The 9117-nt window shown below is 42.1% G+C and overlaps 1 protein-coding gene across 1 annotated transcript in view; it reads right to left on the bottom strand.

Annotated features, from left to right (window-relative positions):
• The window catches only part of hic2 (hypermethylated in cancer 2), a 14017-nt gene extending 4945 nt beyond the window's left edge, over nucleotides 1–9072 (bottom strand). The window contains exon 1 of the mRNA XM_046035477.1: nucleotides 8934–9072. The gene's annotated coding sequence lies outside the window, so the exon portion shown is untranslated. The remainder of the gene's footprint in view (nucleotides 1–8933) is intronic.
• Nucleotides 9073–9117: the final 45 nt, after the last annotated feature.

The raw sequence follows: 9117 nt of genomic DNA, 5'->3' as shown, positions 1-9117 counted from the left end.
GAGGGAGAGGGCGGGGGGAGAGGGGGGGGGGGGGGGGGGGGGGGGGGTGGCTCAAAGACAAGGGCAGCAACACCTGATCCTCCAGAGAGGGACTCATTTATGGAATTAGGACAGATGAATTTAATTCAGTGTTAAACTACATACTGATGACCTACTACATAACACGATGCTGTATTTACAATCTGACTGAACAAAAAACACAAATTTTGTTATAAGCAATTTAATGCAATAGATGCAAAGAACCTGTCCACTGCTCAAGCGTGATGGTAACAGCAGTAATGTGCTTAAGTTGTAGCAGCAGAGTCTGTCCTTGACTTATGTGTAACGTGTTCTCTGAGCCCTGGACATGCTGGGAAAATGGACACACATCTTTAATGCCCCTGATCAGAGCAGGTTATACTGTATTGCAGGAGATTACGCAGTAATGCAGAGAAATGCTTAACTCAAGCATGCATGTAAATACATGCCATATAGACCTAGTGCCAACCTAGAGATTTAGTGAAAATCATGTTTCATAATATGCAGCAGGAAAGAAGGGAGTGGTTCCAATACTCAGAGTGACAGAAGCGCCAAGCTTGAATGCAAAGACATACAACTGAACTAACTGAACTAAACTCTGTTTATCAAAACCCCCTCTGGAAAAGGGTTCATCTGAAGGCTGAAATTCAAAAGAATGCATCAGGCCAAAGCTGTTTCTCAAATCACAGAACCAAGGGCAGCTGGTACTGCCCGTTCTCGTGTTTCAAAAACTTCACTGTATTCTAACCAAATAACAACTGCACACAGATAAAGAATGTAGTTCAGCATCCCCACAAATTTTGCTTCATCTGTTCACCAACCAGTCAATTCAGTTTTAAATCAGGTTTAGCAGCCTGTGTTGGATCTGTATGCTTCATCAAGGAATCTGACATTTGCAATAATTCACAATAATGACATGCTTCACAAAATTCTTAAAGAAAGCCTTGGGTATACTGGCCACAGCCCTACAATTAAGCTCTACAATTACTACTAACACAGATGAAAACCACAAACTGCCATTGAAGGTGATAATATATGAAGCAAATTTGTCAGATCTGGATTGTAAGGTCAACACACCGCTGCAAAAACAGTTTATTAAAGGCAACACTGAACATCGTTCAAGAACAATGAGGTGGAAATTGTTAACTGGACATAGCTGGCTCTGTTGGAACAGTCGGGCTAGCTGATACAATCAGCTGGTGTGAGCATTTCTCTCATGTCCAGGCCTGGGCTTGCCTCCTCTGCTTTGACACTTCTACTCATGGACTTCTTCCCCTCCCCCGTCTTTCCTCTGCTCTTCTCCTCCTCCTCTCTCTATCCCCTTCCCTCACCAGCCTCTCACCGGGCATGCAGACACATCCCCGGAACAGTTTGCTGTCCCCAACGTGAATTATAATGAGCTATTCTGGAATACATAACCCAGATCTGCAGTTAATGGCAGAGCGTGCTACAGAGGTGGACAGAACTAAACCCTGCAGGCAGTAATGGAGAAGAGGGCTGCTAGAGAAAGAAGGGCCTCTGCTATGATGCCAGCCAGGAAGCCATATATCAGTCAAGGCTCTCTCAACATACACACACACCTCTGCAGGCTTTGTGGGGGGATTCTAGAGGCTTTTCCAGCAGGCAGGCATAAAAAGGGGGCTGGGCTCAAAGTAGAGAAGGGGGAAAAAGCCCTCCCTTCACCCCCTCCTCTTCTCGTCCCTCGTTTTCTCTCTCTCCTCCCCCCATCACCCACACGGCTACCCTCTCCCCCGGGCCCCACCAGTGCTGTGCTGTGCCGGCTGGATTCCAGGGAGCCGCTAATGGATTACGGCTGATCTATATGCAGTGAGGGTGGGACATGTGTAGGCCCAGCTCCCCTTCTAATGGTGCTGCCCAGGAAAGCAGGCTTAATACCACAGGGGACAGGTAGGCCTGCACCATCGTTGCACCTCCATGGCCCTCTTTTGTAGAAACATTTTTAATGCCATATCTAGGTTCAGCGTCGGAGCCTCACAGTAAGAATGTAAAGTTAGGGATGGATAAACAATTTGGAAGACCCTACTAGAACAGTCAGAACGATGTTTCCAGTATGGAGGATGAATAGTTCATATGTATTGCACATATTTGGACATTACACATTTACATTGCACATATTGTAATTGCTAATCGTTGTTGTTCTATATTTTTTTTTATTGTCAATTTATATATTTATGTACACAATATTCTCTTCCGTTGCAATACGTCTGCACAACACGAACCGGAGTAATGCAAATATCTAATATCTGTAATATCTGTATCAAATATCTGTAAATATCTGCCACATTGTTCTTTCTCTGCAAATAGTTCTATTATTTTTTCTCTATTCTTTTATTATTCTTATACAACTTGCATTTGCTTATTCCATATTTATATATTTCTACATTTATTTATGTCACCTGTCTAAATGAAGCACCTTATCACCAAAGCAAATTCCTCATATGTGTAAAACACTACTTGGTAATAAAGCTCCTGATTCTGATTCTGTATAATGTTAGGTCATTGGCAAGTAGCATTTCCTGCAGGGTTGGATACGTGTTTTTTAAGTCCTCAACAAAGGCTGGCAGGGAGGTTGAGAGATGGCAAGATAGCTGGTCAGGAGGGCTGTGAGAAACAATACTTGCCCTGTCCAAATATGGCACCACATACCAACCAGACAGCTCTGGGCTTGGACTACAGACAGGGGTAGATGTTGCCCTTCAAGCACAGGCACAGGATCATCTTACCTTGCCTGCAGTGTTAACCTTTTCAAAAACTGACTGTGGCTTAATGATAGAGGGGGAAACCTCATTTTAAAAACACAGCATCCTACCGCTTATCCTCAACCTTGACTTGTTTCAGGAGCCTGCTGATGAGGAGATGAGCAGACCGCAATGTTTACACAGACTTGACAGACACGATCAGGACAACATATCCGTGTGTTGATTTGGGACTAAACTAGTGAGCGTCAAAGTGTCCCCAGCAGTTACTTAATGTCGGGCTCCTCTAAATTAAACTGGTTACATCAGAGACCTGCATGATCTGGTTTATGGATTAAACAGCAAGCTAGTAAACCTTTTAGAGTCAGTGTTCATGTAGAAAAGGTGACTGAAAGAGCAGTGGGCTGTGGCACTAATCTCCTGAACAGAGTGTAGAGAGCCAGGAGAGAGGGCAGAGGTGAGGCAAAGTCCTGTGGCGCAATAACAAAACACACCCTACTACTGTGAAAGGTCATCTGCTAAACAACCAATAGAAAACAAGACTGAGTAGGATTTAAAAAAATATTCAACCTAAGCTTTACTGCAGGGTTATATTTCACAGTGATTCCTTTAAACAACATACACAGACTTTGTAAAACTGTATAGATGGACATAATGCAGGGAATGATGGGTAAAAGAGATGTGCATGTCAAGACTCTTTGAAGCAGACAGAGAAAGAGAGCCAATCATGTACACGACCAAATGGACTGCTGTGTACACGCACTCACAGAGACAGCGCACACAGTACACACTTAAATACACACACACCCAGAGAGTATGCTTGTGGGCAGAGGGAGTGGGGGAGGGGCTAGGGGGATGGTACAAAGCCAGTTTGAAATACAAATACTGAGCAACCACCACTGAGCCATTTCAACATGGCTGACACTGCTGCATGGATATGGTTGATCCATGCAGGAGTTGTGGGTACTGCAATTATCTGAGTTTCACTTCTCTCTTGAGTGAGTGACAGTACAGCTCACAATACAGGAGGAGATGAAAACAAAAAGCCTGTGCTTTTTGGCTGCCCTCTCTATACATTTATTTTCACTTGTGTGATATCTCCTGCTTCAGAGAACATGCCGCAATCCTATCACAAATGTTTTGATAATGATTGTAGTTTTAAGAAACACTTTCAGAAACTTCAGTCCACACTTAACTGTGCTTAAATGCACACACAAACACAGGTTACTGGCGCAAATCAGGTTAAGGCAGGAAATTGGAGAATGTGTTTATATGCACTGCAGTAACCTGGTGATTGTAACATTTGACGCTGTCATATATATTTAGTGTATTATTAATGGAGAATATTTTTTCCCCCAGAGCATTAGGTTTGGCATGTTTATTTCAGTTTAACTGGAGTTTGGATTGGTTACATGCACTTTACATAAGTGATGTTTGCTTTTTATCCAGCCACACTGGTGTCACAGTGATACTTTGCTGGTCTGTTTCCATAATCAGGTTACTACAGAAAGTTGACACAGAGTTTTGTGTATGCAAACATCCAATGTCACCAACACAAAATAAATTTAATCCAAAATTTTGTGTAATCTAAACTGTAACTAGATACAGTGATGCATCTAGTGCAGTACTGTGGTGCCATGGAAAGCAGAATGTGCAGGGTTTTTTTTTTCCAACAGAGAATATAGAGGGGGAAATAAAAAATGAAGACACCTGCTCCTTCAAATTAAAACCTTCCAATACTCATGTCTCCATGGCAAAAGTTTGAATAGCTCTGATGCAGAGGATCTGCTGGAATTCTGGACACTGATCCAATTCTGGTTATAATCTCTTCAGAAAAGCTGCAGTGGAGATGTCCTGCATCACAAAGGCTCAAAACATTAAGACAAAAGGCTGATCTGTCCTGTCTTACAGACATGAATTTACTGCAGGATTGTTGGATACAAATGCTAAAGAACAGGTGCATGGCCCTGGTGCTGCATGGCTGAAGGGGGAAGTACATGAATTACAGTGTCCTTAGCCTGGATAGAACACATCCAATTAAGACTCATTTTCTGGCAGGCAGTTCAGCCATGTTGCAGACAAACAAGTCCTGCCCAGGGTGCAGTGGAATGAAAAGAGCCTCGTCCATTTCATCACCGGAGGGGGCCAATGGTTGCAGCATAGCCCAGATGTGCCAGTGCTGTGCAGCACGGGAAGAAAAGGCAAGACTCTCTCACATTCACACACACACAAGCACATGAATTCTCTTACATGTGCACAACTCAGCCTGTAACGAAACCCATGGATCCATTTGTGTGAATTTGTGCAATGGTCTAAAGAAAACTCATGTCTAAATAACACCTTTTGCATTTCAGGATTTTCTAGCAGCAGGGTTAGGGTTAACACCAGTGAAAACAAAACTAAAGGTTTTTCTGAAGATCAGATGATAAAGTAGTAGCAGGAGTCTTAACCTTTTTTCCTACATAACAACTTAACATGCCAAGATGTCCAATTAAAAAGACAGGCAGGACAGGCCAGAATGCCAGATTTAAGTATGGCTACAGGTATGAGAGTATCTGCAGGCAGAGTTCAGCAGTCATGTGCATAAAACTGAAAGCACAATGCCAGAAGACAAATACATTTGCAAAAATGCCTCAAAGTATGTTTCACTTTGTCATGAAGGGTTATCGTTTAAAGAAAAGTAAATATAATCAATTGAATTACGAAGTGTGCAAGACGAGTCTGAATAATGGGAGCAGGTTGAGTTCACTGCACATTTTATGTGACTTATCTTATTTTCTGGTTTGACAGCATTTTATTGAATCTCAAATTGAGTGATGAATCCATTGATTAGAGGCAATTGCTTTCAAATGCCTTATTGAATATCTTTTGCTTTAGCTTTCAGCAATTTCAGGTTGAAAAATGTATACATGCATACATACAACATTTAAATAATAAAAAACAAAAAATCTGTGGGTGTTCTTTGTTAATAAAAAAAAAAAGATTTCTTGACTCTGAGATTAACAAATCCAGGTATCCAGATCTCTGCTCTCATGGGTTAATGTATGTGTGCATCTACATTCTGTCTCCATACTGTTTTGTATTTTGTGGCTTGGTTGCTGTATTTAAAAAAAGTGTCCCCTGGACAAATTAAATAAAGACTGATATGAGACACTGAGACTTTCACTGAGGCTACCAGCAATACTGGCTAGCAACTGGCACACACACACACACACACACACACACACACACACACACATGCTGCTTCCAACTGCATACCCTTGCCAAAAATGAGGTAATCAACCACTTCACTAAACAAGTGAACATATGATTGGTATGATCAACTGACCTCTGTCTTGAGAGAATGAACTTTGTTGATGAGATAACCCCCCCCCCCCCCCCCCCCCCCCCCCCCCGCCCCGCCCCGTAAAAAGCAGCAGATCCACATGACCTGGAGCCTAATGCTGTGGCTCAGGACAGAGGGCATGTTGGGTAAGAAGAGATCCTGTATGGTCCAAGGTTTTACAGAGCTGCCACCCCTCCTCCTCCCCCTCCCCCAACACACTTTAAACACAGCATAACCTTCTGGCTATCAGCACTACATTCCACAGACTGTTTCTTCTTCTTAAGGTACAACAACAACCCTGCCCTCAGGTACTTTAGCCACTGAACGAACCAAACCGCCCTCAAACAAGCAGCACAGAACAGACGGGACTGTACAGACACGACAGCCAAGCACAATCTATAAGTCCTCGTCTAACCTGTCAGCAGAACATATAGCCTAAGCAGCCTTACTGCACTGTGCTGCCCACACACACGCCACTGTAAGCCACGATCACAATGTACACAGTGCGTGTGCTGAGAAGGGGAAGGGACAAGTAGGGTGAGGCAAGACCAACCAGCCGATCATGAGGATCATGAGGCACACACAGGTCTCAAAAAACCCTTCAGGCCACACTTTGTAGTCCATAGTAATCAATGAATCTACTCCACTGATCAGTTGACTTGACTTGGTCATTTTAATGGCCTAAATGAACTTGTTCAACAGTTATTACTAAATGTGCATATGTATAATGTATATTTAACAGCTACAATTTGCCATTGGTTAGGCTTGTGACTTTATTACACTTTTTGGTCAGTATTTCCCTCTCATCTCTGTTGTGTGTTTTGGTGGCAATGCTAGCTTGTTACACATCTGATACATAAAAAATAAACATAAATGAAACATTTTCAGAGTAATACTTCATCTACTATCTGAAAGAGGAGTGGTCAGTTAAAATGTAACACAAGTCCATATTATTTCCTATTTTTTGTATACCTAAACACTTTAAGCTTTTGAAGCTTATTGCGGTTACAGATGCAGCATTGTCATCATCAACCACGTAAGTCAGTACAGGAGCCCTAATCACAAGCCTCAGCAGATTTGACTATGTATATGAAGTGTAAAATGTATTTGGATGCAACTCATCAATCCTTTAAAATCTTGTGCTTTTATTGCTGAAAAGCACAATTCAGCTAACTGTTTGGCCAAACTGTAGGCTGGCTGCAGAGCAACTGCACATCAACAACACTTCTGGGTGGGTGTAACCAGCCAAAATGTAGTCCTACAATCTTCATATTACAGGCTACAGCACCCTGCAACTCTGAGCAGGATAAGAGGCTGTAAAAATAGATGGATTTATCTCCATATTGCCCTAAGGTTGTGACAAAACTTCCCCAAGGCAAGAGTCTGGAAATGTCTCAGCATCTACAAAAACAGTGGAACCTTGCATTTTTCAGAATGCCTACAAGTTTATGCCGACAACCGCACTGGATGTATTTGAGAGACATTTATTACAAAAACTGGCTAAAATACTGCCTCACACACTGTTGTAACATGTATAACAGGTATGCCAGTTCCATTAACCACAGAATACAAGTGTCTTATTAGAAGCACATCTTGAGCGCTGTGTATTTTTTTTCCTTGAAACTAACTTATGTAAAGCCTATAGATCTAAAAACACAATAACAGGGAACCCACATTACTAACATTCCTGTGCCTTATCTACATGGCCTTTTGTACTTTAACAACACTAATCACCTGAGAAGCCAAGCAGCCTTTACACCTGAACACATACATTGTTGTATTAGCTACAAAGAGATTTGTGATTGGTTTGAATTAGAGTTTAATAACCAAATATGTGGGTGTTTATTTCTTTTTTTAATCATAACGATAATTTACGACCAGGAATTAATATCATGCAATACTGTTTCTATAAAGCACAGCTGTTTTTGGTCACAATGTAACGTTACACTCACAAGGTGGCCGATCACAAAGATGGTCGATGTATAGCAGTAGCCCATCTATAGGCTATAAAGACACAAACAATCTCCTGGATCGATAGAATTTAACGTTTTAAACCAGAAAGTAGCTGCGTCTACATTGTACTGGATATATTTGCAAGTCAATCCTTTTAAATCATTTTTAATTAGGATAGCCCTACTAAAAAAAGGTGACTTAACCTACATATAAAAGATGCAGGTTACACTACAGGCATCGACTGTAACGGTTATAAGGAACATTGCGCAAAACACATTGCGTAAAAGCCACAGAATCAGTCCTGTTTAATTTAACACATTAAGAGCAATGTACTGCTATTTGACAAAAGTCAGTGTTATGATCACATGAGAGCGATCGATTTAAATGAGATCGTCAGCTCATTACTATCCTAGGCTACATGTTTGTAAACACTTGAACATTTTGGAGTATAAAACATTAATAAAACGAGGTTCAGTGTGAACACATTCCTGTGAAGCGCTGCAACGAGCAGTTTGTGGATCCTTTCTGTCGCCCGATGTGCTTTGCCAGCCTTATAATTATTAGGTACACCCTCGTCCTGTGGGGCTGGGGCATCTCTTGCTTATAAACCTACGACGCCAAAACAAACGCCGCAAAATTTGCAAGCAATTTACCTTGCGTTTTCGTGCAGGGGCCGCGATAAGGTCGAGCAATAAAGTGGGATTTCTCGGCTTGCCAGGCAGGCTGGTACAGCGAGAATATACACCAGCGGAGCCCCTTTTTGTTGGCACGACGTAGAAAAAAAAATATCACCGTAACGCCGAAAACCCTTGCGGTGCTTGCAGCAGGGAAAACAAAACGATCCAACCAAAACAGACATGAAAGCAGCACCGTTACGCATTTACAATCCACCTTACAGACAAATCATTCATTTTAAATACCTTATTACATCGGTAGGATCGTTCTCAAGCGTTCTTTACCATCCTCTTGCTCATCTCACAGCCTTCGGGACGCCATGTTGCAAGCTTATGACGTTAGGCTTCCTCACCCCTGACCCACATTTGAATAGAAACCAGCCCAGAGTGCAGCAGAGAAAACATCCCACTGTGGGAGGGTTTGGCCAAT

Source organism: Micropterus dolomieu, linkage group LG21, assembly GCF_021292245.1.
Source record: "Micropterus dolomieu isolate WLL.071019.BEF.003 ecotype Adirondacks linkage group LG21, ASM2129224v1, whole genome shotgun sequence".
NCBI classification, from domain to species: Eukaryota; Metazoa; Chordata; class Actinopteri; order Centrarchiformes; family Centrarchidae; genus Micropterus; species Micropterus dolomieu.
Note: the sequence above shows the minus strand (reverse complement) of the source record. Positions and strands in the feature narration are given on the sequence as shown.